The sequence below is a fragment of the Thalassophryne amazonica genome, chromosome 1 (genome assembly GCF_902500255.1).
Source record: "Thalassophryne amazonica chromosome 1, fThaAma1.1, whole genome shotgun sequence".
Lineage (NCBI taxonomy): Eukaryota > Metazoa > Chordata > Actinopteri > Batrachoidiformes > Batrachoididae > Thalassophryne > Thalassophryne amazonica.
Window position 1 is genome coordinate 63,228,353 of NC_047103.1, and position 16,134 is coordinate 63,244,486.

The following is a 16,134-nucleotide window of genomic DNA, read 5'->3' on the forward strand; positions in this document are numbered from 1 at the left end:
GTGCATATCATGAATGCTTGGTCTTGTTGGATTTGTGAGAATCTACTGAATCTACTGGTACCTTGTTTCCCATGTAACAATAAGAAATATACTGAAAACCTGGATGAATCTTTTTAGTCACATAGCACTACTATTATTCTGAACACTACCGTATATCTCATTTCCACCAGAAAAACAGACACTGTAAATAAATACAAATGTTTATTATAAATGCAACAGGAAATAATTTAACAATGACTGCAGTGATTGTAAAGTAGGATTTCTGTGACGTAAACCTCATGATGAATTTTTTAATGGTCATTTCAACTTCTAATTTCACCAAAATATGTAATTGCCTTTAATGTTATCAGGACAGAGTAATTTCTAAAATATGAATTTGAGCACAATAAGTGGAGAGCTTCTACTTGTGCAAATGTCTTTTGACTTTGATTTATGGACATTTTTAATGATCCGTTCATTTATTGTTAAAATATAAAATGAAACACTTTTTTAAAAAATTATAGAGTTTTACCCGTAATCTACAGATGTCTCTTGAGCTTGAGTCCCGTTGGCTGTTGGATAGTGTAGTTTTAAAATGACTGGAATTGGTAGGTGGCATACTCTCCAGTATTAGCTGCATGGTTGTCTTCATACTGTACTTTTGTGCCACTGATTTGGCCTACAATGTTTTTGTCCTGGGTTGAAAAGGTTTCTGCAAAGTAAAGCATCTACCATATTTTCATTGTTGGATGTGAATTTTCTGGGAGCTAGCTTCTGTCCTTCAGCCTAGCTGCTGTTTTAATGGAACTTAACGTATACTAATACTAGCTTGTTTATACTGGGTAGGTTTCCTTATGGACCACAAAGCCTACAGGTTCCAGTCCCCCATCTGACCCTGATGATGGACTGTCAACTTCAACAGAGATTGTGGTAGGAGGTGTGAGGCTCTGCAGCCAGTGCATGCGGATGTAGACCGGTGTGTTCTGTTTTGTTCTTGTTTATGCGTCTAAACTGTACACAAACAACGTGGGGGCATGCAGATTATATGAAGGGTGAATCTTGCAGCTGCTGAATTTGACAGTACAGGCTCATATCCGATACTAAATAGAGGGAGGAAAAGTGAACTCTTGCAATATACTTAGTTGGGAGGCAATAATCTGCTCCTTATTATTGTTAAGAGAACTTTTCTTTCTTAATAACAAGGAGTCACAGTCACTTTTTTTTTTTTGAGTGACTGTGACTTAAAGTTGTCTTATTTACTGTTAAACAATACACAGTAGCTTGCATGTGATACCTTTGGCTGGATTTTAACATTGTTTATTCCTGGTTTATGACCTGATTAAATTTCTTTGTTAAATTAGGTTTTCAGATGCCAAAAAATAAATGTATTGGATCTTTGTATTTTAATCACTCTTTTAGATTTACTGTTGTATACTGTATTTTGCAATTGGTGCAAATTACTTACTTACATTCTGACACATTTCTCACATTTATAGTGGCAAATATAGAATATAAATGATCATACGCGCGGGGTTGATGACGGGCAAAACACACAGTCTACCCACTTCAAAAATGTAGACTACACCACTGCCTCAATCCTGACTAGTCTCCCAGTTCCTGCAGCCGAAAAACATTCCCACAGCATGATGTTGCCACCACCATGCTTCACTGTAAGGATGGTGCCTGGTTTCCTCCAAACATGATGGCTGGTATTCACACCAAAGAGTTTAATCTTTGTCTCATCAGACCAGACAATTTTGTTTGTCATGGTCTGAGAGTCCTTCAGGTGCCTTTTGGCAAACTGCAGGCGGGCTGCCATGTGGTCTAGTTGGTCCAGCGATTAAAAGTGTTCGACAAGACCGACGATTTTTTTCAGTCTTGCGCCTTAAATAACTGAGCTGCTGTTTGCATATTATAATAACCTGCACTGTGCCACTCAGTCGCACTACTGACTTCATGAATGAAGCTCGTTCAACAAAGTAAAAGTATGCAGTGTCCACACACTATTTTCAGCTTAAATAGAACATCTTTAATTTAACAGGAGCAGCAAACAGAAAGAGTAACAGACAGAGCAGGTCCATAGACAGACACAGCAAGAGTTATCATAGCAACGCTGCATGTGCATATATGCACACATAAAAAGTTAAGCTACATCAATTGTATTTTGCTACAAAATCTGAAGGTGATGTGAAACTTTAACATGATTTTCTTCAACAATCATAACATTTTGATCATGCTACTCTGAGAAGCAATAGATGTAATTGTTGCCCAAAAAAATCAGAGAAATTATAGAGCTTACACAGCAACAATAGATTAAGTAATAATGAGTAAAGGCAGTGTTTGGGCTAAACAGAATTACAGAATTACAAGTATAAGGCGCACAGTACATTCACATGAAAGCAGACGATCATGTAAGCAAATGTTTATTACTTTACATACATTCAATACAAAATTAAAATGTTCTATCATATAGCTTTTCAAATACAATATTGATTGAATACATGTACATAATGTGATGATTAATGCTACGCTGAGGCTCGCCCACTCAGGCTCTGAGCTTCCAAATACTTGGGGCCACTACCTTGGACCAGGAGGACCAGTAACAAAATTGGTGCTACTGGTCCTGACCAGTAGGCTTAAAAAATATTTCTCTAACCCTGGACATGTAAAAAGAAAAAGTGAATGTCAAGCATTGTAAACAATGGGACCAGAAATTCAGCTGACTGAAGAAAAAGAAAAAAAAAAGCTGCATTTCTGGGTTGCTTTTTTCTGTGTGTGGTAGGGACAATTGGCAATGTGATAGTACAACTCTCACCATCGTTCTCACTTTGTAACATTTTATGTGTCATGAAAAGATGTAACATAACACACTCAGAAATCAATCTGAGCATTCAGACTAAAATGGATTTACGTAAATGCTGTTTGAATAACATTTCAAACCACTTATGAATGAGGCTTGAAACGATTTGGAAAAAATGCATTTCCTGCAACTTTTGACTGCTCAGACTTGCAAAATGGGATCACATTCACATTGAAGATGCACATAAATTGGATTTTTACTGCCAGTCTGAACACGTTCTAAGTCTTTCGGGCCCTGGTACTTCCCTTACTGTATGATTGTGAGACTTGAGGCTGTAAAACTGGGGACCCCAAAGCAGAGAACCACACAGATGTAAAGTTAAAACAGTTTTATTAGCAGCCAGTGGAACTATAGTAAAACATTCAGGAAGATCAGTCTGTTCAAAAAGAGTCCATGTGGAAACAGGCAGTGGCTGGAAAAACTGATAGGCAGTCTGTGAGGCAAGAATGTCTGTGAGGAAAGCTGCAATCACATTAACCAGATGAACAGGCACAGGGTCAAAACACAGTCATTAAACAGTCCAAAAATGCCAGGCAAGGCTCAAGGAACACAAAGAGACAGTGAGAGCTGGAACGAGGACATCAAACATGAAAGCGTAATGTGAGAAAGTAGGCATGAAAAGCCAGACAATCTGGCACTGGAGTGTGAACGTCATAATTCAATGTTCGGCTTGACTCAGTGAATGAGGAAATGAGCGTGAACATGAAACCAGACTCCCGCTCAGCTGAACTAGTTCAGCACTTGATTTTCTCAGCAAATCATTACACTAGTTAATGAAACACAACATATCCTATAACAGGGTTTTAAATCCAACACGTGATATTTGAATTCCACACTGTAGCACTCAACACTCCAGCTGATTCAAGGACTTCTCATGTGCCTCACTTTTACTTTGTGTGGCCCAGTCATGATTCTCGTCCCTTTATTCAAATGTTACTCAAATTAGCCATACATTTATTCCCCCCCCCCCCCCGCTCCATCCAACCCCACAGGTCATGCCACTTAGCTTCAGCCTGCCCCCTGCTGTAATAGGTTCTGATAGGAAGCCTCCGGGGAAGTTGACTTCTCACCGAGAACTGATACTAAAAGTAATTGCAGCTGAAACCCTGTGACAAGGAGAAGGGGTGTATTCTGAGGCAATGGTGGGAAGGGGGGTTAAAAAGTAGTGCACAGCATGGATAGTGTTTGAAATAACTATAGAGGATATATTTGGTGGGTGAGAGGGTGAGGAACTAACAGACTCCTGGGTGGGCAGAGAACACTGCCCTCAGCCATTTCCTGCAATTTAACCTTCACTATGGAGAAAAAAATAGCAGCACATTCTTTATTTGCATATTTTTCCAACTCATCTGCATCAAAAGGATGTGATTTTTTTTTTTTTATTCTGCATCTTTTAGATTATACTTGGTTTTAATTTGAAATGTCAACCTTCAATTTCAGGCTTTTATAGTCTTTCTCTGCAGTTTCTTATAAAACTTTTTTTTTTATTTCTGTGTACTGTATTCATGTATCTCTTTAAACGATACACATGCATACATTATGCAGAAATGAAATATACAATGCATCTGGAAAGTATTCACAGCACTTCAACTTTTCCATATTCCAAATTTATTATTCCAAAATGGAGTAAATTCATTTTTTCCATCAAAGTTCTACACACAGTATCCCATAGTGACAATGTGAACATTTTTTTTTTTTTTTTGCAAATTTATTAAAAAAAAAAAAAAAAAAAGAAATCACACATACATAAGTATTCACAGCCTTTGCCATGAAGCTCAAAATTGAGCTTAGGTGCATCTTGTTTCCATTGATGATCCTTGAGATGTTAATTGGAGTCCACCTGGGGAAAATTCAGTTGATTGGACATGATTTGGAAAGACACACACCTGCCTACATATAAGGTCCCACAGTTGACAGTGCATGTCAGAGCACAAACCAAGCATGAAGTCAAAAGAATTGTCTGTAGACCTCAGAGACAGGATTGTCTTGAGGCACAAATCTGGGAAAGGGTACAGAAACATTTCTGCTGCTTTGAAGGTCCCAGTGAGCACAGTGGCCTCCATCATCTGTAAATCGAAGAACTTCAAATCCACCAGGACTCTTCCTAGAGCTGGCCGCCCGTATAAACTGAGCTATTCAGGGAGCTGATTAACATCACTTTGAGCAGATGGGATGAGTTCATCAGTGAAATCACCTGCTGGAGTCAGTGGCTGCAAAGAAAACCTGCATCCTCTTGGCCCTTTCTGGAATACTTTGTACACCACCTCTGTAACATAACAAAATGTGAAAAAAGTGAAGCGCCATGAATACTTTCAGGATGCAGGGTATCCAGTGTCATTTAAAGTTGTTGCATTAAAACCATGGTTTACTTGACCTTTTTCCACATAATCCAGAAAATTGCAAGGTTACAGCTCGCGGTGTGTAAAGATTCGCTCCTGCTGATCATGAGGTTCTGAGTTATTACTGTTTAACTGATTCACAAGGAAGTGTCTAACAGGTGTGGGTAGGCGGAACGTAAACAGATGGCTGAAAAGTTAAAGCCAAACAAATTTTTTGATTTTGCAATGTTCTGTTGGGGGCACATTTATTTTATGAGTCTGCCTCGTGAAATTATAGTGTCTCCACACTAAAAAAGATGGTGGTCCTTTTAGTCAAAGAGGACAGAGAACCTTCATTTACACCTCCAGATCAACATTCCAACTGCTCCCTAAAAGAAGACAGTAAATGATGATTACGATCGCGGTTAGATGGGTATTATTTTAAGTTATTTTTCACATAAACAGAAAAAGTGTTCCTAGTTGAAACACAGAGGCACAATTTGTTAGCATTTGTCAGAAGTGTTTTAGTGCTGTTTGAGCTGTAAAAGAGTCTTTATTCAGGATAAATTTAACAGCACATGATGCACTGCTGATCACAGGGTGTGAAATCAGCATTTGTTCAGAAACACACAGTCATCTCTTATCTCCTGGTCATCTGCTGGAACACAAAAATACTGGTCTGGCCCTGTCTCACACCCTGCACTCAGGAGCTGAGAGGGTAACGCAAACATCACGCCTGGTTTCCATGGGTTTCCACATACCGTCTGTATGTCAGGGTGCTGCCATACAAGGCACTCACTACACAATAGGGGATTAAAGGCCTTGCCCAAGGGCCCTTAGTGATTTTCCAGTCAGGTGGGGATTTGAACCCATGATCTTCTGGACTCAAGCCCAACACCTTAGCCACTAGACCATCACCTCCCCCGTCTGTATAATGTGCATGATCAGGTTGGGTGCAGAGGTGGGGCCTGGACCACCCCACCGGATGGGAGAAGCTCTAACATTTTACCTTTTTCAAGTAGCTCCAACTTCAGCTTTTCATCTTATCTAACATTGCTTGAAAAGACCAATTTAAGTAGGATTCCCCCTCAATATCTATCTTTAATTAATACAGTCATTCAGAATCCGGATCTGGATCTGGATCACCTCCAAAATTCAGTGAGATCTTCCACTCCCTAATATCTATTTGAGGTGCAAATTTGATGAGAATCCGTGAAGTAGTTTTGATGTAATCCTTCAAAACCTATATAAAGTGAAATCTTGATCTGGGACCTGGATCCAGATCACCTCCAAACTTTAATGGAGTCTTCCATGGCCAAATACCTATCTGTGGTGAAAGTTTTGTCAAAATCCCTGCAGTAGTTTTGACATAATCCTGATAACAAACAGCCAGACAGACAAATAAATAAATAAACACTGATGATTTTATTACGTGCTTGGCGGGCATAACACTGAAGTAAGAATAATAAGGGAAAAATCTAAGCTTCATTCACTATACAATACACTACTGTATTTCCTTCCTTGTGGTGGCCACAGCTGGAGCACAACTAGGAGTGGGGGGGTTTCAGACATTAAGAGCCAGTTTTTTTTAAGGATCAGGCAGGCTGTGATTCAAGCCAACTCAGAGTTCAACAAAACATGGCTCAGAGATGGAACCTACCAAGACACAAACTTTCCCAAAATTTTTCGACCGAAATCCAACCTTACCAGGGGTCATCAAAGTTCAAGGCAAAAATATGCAAAAACTGATATTTCATTAAATTCCCATCTTTTAAGTGGTGTAACATTCAACGCCATCAAGTCCCCAAGCCAGTTTAACTATCAAATGACTTATGGAGGCTTATGGAACTCTTTTATCTTACATACTGTATGTAACAACTCACACATTGATGTAAAAACACATTACAGCCACTATCACATACTCCATCCTTGAGAGACATGAACATCACTGCAGATATAATCTCTTTACAAGTTCAACACTTTCAACGCACAAAGATAAACATCTGATGACTGAGTGCAGAAAGTCATTGAATACCTGGATCTTAGTCTTGATCCAGGACAATCGCAAACCCAGACACTCTGTTGGGTATTTTCTCCTCCAAACATTTTTAAAACCTTTAACAAGACAAACAGAGTCAAGAAACACCAGTGAGACAGAAAGTCAAATTTTACGCGCGGAGTGCAGTCAGGCTGTACACCAAGGCTACACTAAAGTCTGGCCTGCGCTCCGCTCTTTTTATTAGTGAATCCCTCATCACATAAACAAAAACTTGTCCTAAGGGTGGGGGAATGACGCAAGACAAGTTTCTTCCCGTAACATAAACACACACGTCAATAAGTGCAGCTGTAAGCAAAAACAGTTTCTTTCTTTTACTCTTATCGTCGAAGGTCAGCACATCTCGTTCGCAGTTATCAGCTGTTCTGCATCTGCCTGGAACACTAAGCATCACATCACAATCAGTCAAAATTCAACCTTCAGTTCTTTTACTCCCAGTCGTTAGCGGCTACGAAAACAAGTTGTGTAATAATAATAATAAGTACATCCAGCTCCTCATTCCCAGTTCAGATTGACCCCAGCATGCTAAAACAAGGTTGAATAACACGTACATTCTCGGGTTTAAGTGCAAACAGCACAACACCGTTCTCATCAGAAAGAAGACAAAAGGTACAAATGTTTAACAGTGATAACATATATATATAAAATCTTTAACATTCCCCTCCTGTTTATCACCTGTATCACAGTAGTAGTTATCACCTAGCTTAGCACTTCTTTTTGAGATTTTCACTAAGAGGTTCATCATGGTATGTTCTATAGGCTTACACCCCAGAGGTGATGTCATCATTGTCACCATCATCGGTGTCTGGGTCGTCATACTTCCATGGGTCTGGGTACAGGTCATGGGAGTCATCGTCCTCCTCGGTGTCGTCTTGCCCCAGGAGTGGATATGATGCTGGTCCCCCTCCTGGTCCTGGACTTATTGCTGCGGTTATCATTCTATTTACAAGGCCTCGGAGACATGGAATACAACAACATCCACACAATGTTAGAATTGCAGCAAGTACTGCTATAGACACTAATAGTGAAGAAATCAAAGACCTCCATCTTCCCATCCCTTCCAGCCACCAATCCCAGCCTTCGGTGTTTACTCCACTGTGCTCTTTCATCTTCCTGTTCAACGTCCTCAGCCCGTCGATGGCTTGAGTGAGACTGCCGTCTGCAGCCGTGTTGTTGGGAATGAATGTGCAGCATTGTTCTCCGAACATGGCACAAACACCTCCTTTCTCCGCCAACAACATATCCAGAGCAATACGATTCTGGAAGGCCATAAGGGACGTGGCTTCTAACTGTGAATGGACAGCCTTAAATCCTTCCTCAGTCCAATTTCCTAATTTCTGCACATTGTAGTGGATGTAGTTTATTCTGTCCACGTTTTTATTAATTGAACACCACCAACAGATGGAAGATTCGAATCCAGCTGCTATTTGATCAACCAGTTTATACTCGTCAGGCACTCCTCTGGGGACTCCTATTGCGTCAATATATGTTGGATTTCCTACTCCTTTCCACTCTCTTTTTACTCTATGTCTGGCTATGCCTTTCTGCCAATCTTCAGGAATAAGAGAGGCTGCATATGTCGTAACGTCTTCAGGGGTCATGGGTATGGCTTTAACTGGTAACAATAATGATATTAATGCACAATAACCTGACACATTTCGTGGCAGTCTGTCAAAGATTCTGTTATCACCACCCCACCACCCCATATTCCATGGGTAAGAGCACTATATGGTACAGAGATGACCACAGAAGCTTTTCTAGGAATGCAGGCTTGTATACCAAATCGGTACGCATTGTTCCTATCACAGCTATGTACTGTGGCATTTATTATCGGACTGGGGTCTTCGTTACTTCTTTTTGGTCTCTGCAATCTGCGGAGGTGATCCTTATTATCATGTCTCGTGCTTATGGCTTTTAATAATAAGCCCAATCCGAAAAAGAAAAGTAGCATAACAAGGACTGTCCATGGGGTCCAGAAACCCTCGTTCTTTTGTTTGTTTTTTTCTTTCGCCATTTCTGCACACTACAGCACACCTATGTTCAGAACAGTGGCTTCTTAATGTCTTCTGCTAGCTTTCGTGTCTAACCTGGATCTTAACACCAAGCTCACACACTATTACTAGTCTTGTCCTACTGTTCTTACTGTTTGTCTGTGTCTGCAGAAATGACTTTCTTACAGTGAGTCAAATGAATCCATGTACTTCTTTCCCCAATTTTCAAGGCTGTGGGTGTTGTGAGTAGTACTTGATGGGGCCCTTCCCATTTAGGTGAATGCCAGTGTTTTCTCTTTGAAAACAGAAACCAGAAACAGTCTATTCAGATAATGGAGCGCATTTTGTTAATACAATAGTGCAATACGTAGGAGAAGCGCTACAGGTCAATCTCAAAAATCATTGTGCTTATCATCCACAAAGCGCCGGATTAGTGGAAAGGATGAATGGAACAGTAAAAAACAGACTTAGAAAGACAATGGAGGAAACAGGCAGACCATGGACGCATTGTGTAGATTTGGTAAAAATGTATATAAACATAACTAGTACCATGGGGTTGACACCGTATGAAACATTGTTTGGCAGAAAATATCGATTGCCATATTATGGACAAATTTGGGATGTACCTGAGGAAGCCAATTTGGCGGATTACATGAGAAAAATGTTAGAAGGACAACGAGGGAGAGTTCCAAACACTGATGATCCCATTTCTCCACAGGAGGACCCTAAAGTGGTACCTGGAGACTGGGTGTTGATAAGAAGCATCAAGAGAAAACACTGGCATTCACCTAAATGGGAAGGGCCCCATCAAGTACTACTCACAACACCCACAGCCTTGAAAATTGGGGAAAGAAGTACATGGATTCATTTGACTCACTGTAAGAAAGTCATTTCTGCAGACACAGACAAACAGTAAAAACAGTAGGACAAGACTAGTAATAGTGTGTGAGCTTGGTGTTAAGATCCAGGTTAGACACGAAAGCTAGCAGAAGACATTAAGAAGCCACTGTTCTGAACATAGGTGTGCTGTAGTGTGCAGAAATGGCGAAAGAAAAAAAAAAACCCAAAAGAACGAGGGTTTCTGGACCCCATGGACAGTCCTTGTTATGCTACTTTTCTTTTTCGGATTGGGCTTTATTATTAAAAGCCATAAGCACGAGACATGATAATAAGGATCACCTCCGCAGATTGCAGAGACCAAAAAGAAGTAACGAAGACCCCAGTCCGATAATAAATGCCACAGTACATAGCTGTGATAGGAACAATGCGTACCGATTTGGTATACAAGCCTGCATTCCTAGAAAAGCTTCTGTGGTCATCTCTGTACCATATTTGACAGAATGGCAAGAATTGGGACTGACAGTCATAACAGCTTTGTCAGCCACTGATTGGAGCAGAGTTGGACCACGAACGGAGTTCAGTCCATCAACTAAATTGTATAAAGTGCCAGTTAATGTCTCATTGGTGCTGACAGCTGGAACACACATTGATGTGTCCACTTCACAATCCTGAGTGTTTCAGTTGAGTCCTGAAGAGGATGATCTTCTCTCTTCTGTACCATCAGGATTGTGGACAACAGGTCCTTCAGACGTAGGACTGATAAAAAATGCACAACCTGTAGTTATAAGACCAAAAACAGAATACAGACCATGTGTAAGACAGTATCCATTGAAACCTGATGCAATTGAAGGAATCAGGCCAGTAATAGAGAATTTATTAACAGCAGGAGTAATAGTGCCATGTCCAGATTCACCATGTAACACACCCATATTTCCTGTAAAAAAGGCTCCGCCCTCAGTGGGGTGGAGAATGATTCAAGATCTGCAGGCAGTAAATGCTGCTGTGATTAAAAGAGCACCATGTGTCCCAGATCCACACACCTTGTTAAATTCACTGAGACCAATTCTAATAGTTTCTCAGTAATTGACATAAGTAATGCATTTTTCTCTGTGCCAGTACACCCAGATAGTCAATTCTGGTTTGCTTTTACCTTTAAAGGACAACGATATACATTTACCAGATTACCGCAGGGTTACGCAGAGAGTCCAACTATTTATTCTCAAGTCATGTCAGCATGTTTAGCCAATTTTGTTCCACCGGCAGATAGCCAACTATTAGTGTATGTTGATGACATTCTGATTGCCTCTGACACACGAGAAAACTGCATAACTGACACAGTAGCATTATTATGTTTCTTATTTGATAATGGCCACAAAGTGAGTAAAAACAAAGTTCAGTTGTGTAGGGATAAAGTAAAATATTTAGGACATGAATTATCAGCCACAGGGCGCACGATCCTGTCTGACAGGAAGGAAGCAATTTTGCACGCTCCAAAACCACAAACCAAAAAGCAGATGATGTCATTTCTTGGACTGACTAATTACTGCAGGGCATGGATTCCCTGCTATGCATAATTGACTAGTCCACTTTCTGATTTGATGTACAAGGATGATATTTCAATGTCAACCGTGTTGGAATGGAACAAAGATGCTGAGGAAGCTTTTGTAAAAGTAAAACAAACATTAGTGTCATCCACAGTTTTGGCACTACCAGATTATAGTAAACCATTCATTCAAACAGCTGATTGTAAGAATAAGTTCATGACTAGTGTTTTGGTTCAAGTGTATGGCTCAAAATTAAGGCCAGTTGCCTACTACTCATCTAAACTGGATGCAGTGGCAAGTGCTCTACCACCATGTGTACAGGCTGTTGTTGCAGCCTCTATGGCTGTTCAAAGTAGCAGTAATGTTGTTCTATTCCATCAGTTGACACTGAAAGTTCCACATGCAGTTTCTGCACTTCTGTTGCAGACAAACATGAGCCTTTTGTCCCCAGCAAGACATCTTTCGTGCATGTCCTTGCCATTATCACAACCACACCTTACGGTAGAGCGCTGTACAACATTGAATCCCTCCACATTGATACCTTTACCTGAGGATGGTGAGCCGCACAATTGTCTTGATGTAGCTACGGTCTGTACGAAAGCACGCCCAGACCTCCGGGACACACCCATCCCAAACAGTACAATTGTGTATGTGGATGGTTCTTCCACTAAAAACGCTTATGGACAAACACAATCTGGATATGCTGTTGTCACAAATTCAGAAGTATTGGATTCTGCTTCATTGCCATCCTCATTTTCAGCACAAGCAGCTGAATTAGTTGCTTTAACTGCAGCTTGCTATCTGTTTAAAGGTACGGCTGTAACAATTTATACAGACAGCCAGTACGCTTTTAGCACAGTGCATGTGTTTGCAAAACTGTGGGAAGAGCGTGGAATGGTGACATCATCTGGAAAGCCAGTGACTCATGCCACACTCCTAACTGCACTACTGAAGGCTGTGAAATTGCCTAAACAAATGCTATAATGCAAATGTGCGGCTCACACCAAGGGCTCTGACAGTATTTCAAAAGGAAATGATTTTGCTGACAGAGCAGCAAAAGAGGCAGCAGCAGCTTCTTCTATTTTTGTTGTACAGGAAACTACTCCAGATTTGCATTTAGGTCATACACTGCTTGCTGACATGCAACAGCAGGCAACTGACAGAGAAAAACAAATGTGGATAGCTAAAGGAGCTACGTATGCAAATGATTTGTACGTATGACCACAAAAGAAACCCATATTGCCAAAAAATATGTTTAAATGGGCAGCTATTATGAGCCATGGCGTGACGCATGTCTCATCAGGGGGTATGATATCGCAATTGCAATCTATTTTTTGTCTTTATGGGTTCGATGCATATGCAAAACAGCATTGTAGAGCATGCATGACATGTGCAAAACACAACTCACAAAGCAATTTGAGACCCCAAAGAGGCAAATTTCCAACACCACAATATCCCTTTCAAGTGATTCATATGGATTATATACAGCTGAGTAAACATGAAGGGAAGGAATTTTGTTTAGTCATAATTGATGCCTTCTCAAAATGGGTAGAATTGTTCCCTACAAAACATGCAGATGCACTTACAGTGGCTAAGGCATTGTGCAAAGACATCATTCCACGATTTGGAATACCAGAAAAACCACAAACACGCAGTCAAGCGAAAGTGCCCACAGCCCCTCCCATGGTAGAACACAGTGACCAGGGAGGTGCCTATCCTATGATAGAAGTACCAAATCCTCGTGCAGGAACAGCAGGACATCGATCAACCATGCTCGTATATCGAACATGGAATGCTGATGATATCAAAGCAGCAGTCGACATGATACCATCGCCACATGTCGACATTGAGGGATTTATGCAGGATATAGAAAACATTAGAAGTTCTTACCACCTTAGTGGACCTGAAGTCCAACAGGTGTGGATGAAAGCATGTGGCCCTAAAATGGAGTCAGATACGCGGAGACTGGAATCCTGCAGACCAGGATGGCGTACCATTGCCACATGATGATGCAGTCTTGAAAACAAGAGTGGAAGCTATGATTACACGTGCAAAAGGTGTGTTAGGACCAAAGATAAATTATACTGAAATTACCAGGACAACACAGAAAGAAGGAGAACCATGGACAGAGTTTAGATGCAGATTTGAGAGTGTATTTAGAGTCCATAGTGGCATATTGCCAGGAACACCAGTGTATGAAAACAAATTGAAAAATATTTCACCTGTGAAGCTGACAATGACCGATTTGATTCATGATGGCAACTCAACAGCTGTCATAACAGTGACAGGTGCCACTGAAGACATTTTAAAATTGAGATTCACAGGTATGCCTTTGCATGTGTCACTTTGTAAGCCATATTTGACAGAATGGCAAGAATTGGGACTGACAGTCATAACAGCTTTGTCAGCCACTGATTGGAGCAGAGTTGGACCACGAATGGAGTTCAGTCCATCAACTGAATTGGTGGTTCAGTGGTAGAATTCTCGCCTGCCATGCGAGAGGTCCCGGGTTCAAATCCCGGACGAGCCCCCAGTCAATGTTGGGTATTTTCTCCTCCAAACATTTTTAAAACCTTTAACAAGACAAACAGAGTCAAGAAACACCAGTGAGACAGAAAGTCAAATTTTACGCGCGGAGTGCAGTCAGGCTGTACACCAAGGCTACACTAAAGTCTGGCCTGCGCTCCGCTCTTTTTATTAGTGAATCCCTCATCACATAAACAAAAACTTGTCCTAAGGGTGGGGGAATGACGCAAGACAAGTTTCTTCCCGTAACATAAACACACACGTCAATAAGTGCAGCTGTAAGCAAAAACAGTTTCTTTCTTTTACTCTTATCGTCGAAGGTCAGCACATCTCGTTCGCAGTTATCAGCTGTTCTGCATCTGCCTGGAACACTAAGCATCACATCACAATCAGTCAAATTCAACCTTCAGTTCTTTTACTCCCAGTCGTTAGCGGCTACGAAAACAAGTTGTGTAATAATAATAATAAGTACATCCAGCTCCTCATTCCCAGTTCAGATTGACCCCAGCATGCTAAAACAAGGTTGAATAACACGTACATTCTCGGGTTTAAGTGCAAACAGCACAACACCGTTCTCATCAGAAAGAAGACAAAAGGTACAAATGTTTAACAGTGATAACATATATATATAAAATCTTTAACACACTCCAACTCCTCCAGTGCTGCAATCAGGACATCCAATGATTCCACAAAGATCCCGGCATCATCTGCAAAGTCAATATCATTAAAACTTTCTTGGCCAACAAATGCACCTAAGCCGGTGATCTTCTCAACCCTACCCAATGCTCGGTCCATGCAAGCACTGAACAGTCAGGAGCCAGCACACATCCTTGAGGAACACCAGGATTCATTGGGATGAAGTCAGGAGATGCCGGTGCGACGGTTCGTGCACGCGGCGGTGTCTTTCGAGCAGGAACACAGTGCATGCTGACTGTTGTTGTGTTAATAGTGTGAATGGCCACACATTGTCTAAGTGCCATGCGAGCAGTGTTAGATGTTTGTGTGTCACCTGGAATTTGGCCGACACTTGCCGCGAATGGACCGATGGGCTTGCATAGCGTACACTCTGTCTTTCAGCCGCTGGTGTGCGCAAATAGCTGTAGCAACAGGTGTACGAGGCAGCTACGATTTTACACGTTTTGCACGATTCCTGCTTCGTGTGCACTTTATGTACAAATTGACCAAATTCGCACTATGTGTGAAGGGGCCCAAAGCAGGAAAGTAAAGCTAAAGCAGTAAATGTAGTGTGACTGCCGCTGAGATATGGTGGAGTAGAAGCTGGTCAGTGTTTCATGAGTGCGGTACTCACACTTTAAACGGCCAGTCGACAACATAAACAACAGCAGACCACAAGACAGCATGTGCACAATGAAGCATCAGTACCAAATCAACGCACTCTGCTGATGGATGTTAAACAAAAAACAGTTTTATCGCTTTTATTTTTATGAACTGGAAACTTATCTGAGAGCTTATTTGTTTACAGATGTATCTGTGTGTGTATGGGGGGGCAGCACAGCATTGCCTTAGTTACAGTGCTGACAGACTCCCTTGTGACTTTCACAGCTGTCATGATGCACTTTACAACTTTCATTTATCCAATAACCTCAGGGACAGGAGCATGTGATAATACCATTTAGCACACACAAACAAGCATTGGCATGCTTAATACACAAAAAAAATCACTCTCTCTCTTTCTCTCTCTCTCTCACTCACACACACACACACACACACACACACACACACACACACACACACACACACACACACACACAAAAACACTCAATGGCCACATTATTAGATACACCTTGCTAGTACCGGGTTGGACCCCCTTTTGCCTTCAGAACTGCCTTAATTCTTTGTGGCATAGATTCAACAAGGCGTTGGAATCATTCCTCAGAGATGTTGGTCCATACTGACTTGATGGATTCATGCAGTCACCCATTCAACCAGTCTGCCCTTTCTCCTCTGATCTCTGACATCAACAAGGCATTTTTGTCCACACAACTGCTGCTCATTGAAT

At 41.1% G+C, this 16,134-nt stretch overlaps 1 non-coding gene across 1 annotated transcript; it reads left to right on the plus strand.

Annotated features, from left to right (window-relative positions):
• Window positions 1–14,046: 14,046 nt before the first annotated feature.
• On the plus strand, window positions 14,047–14,118 carry trnag-gcc. Its single transcript has one exon. It is a non-coding gene; the product is annotated as a tRNA-Gly (tRNA).
• The last annotated feature ends 2,016 nt before the right edge of the window (window positions 14,119–16,134 follow it).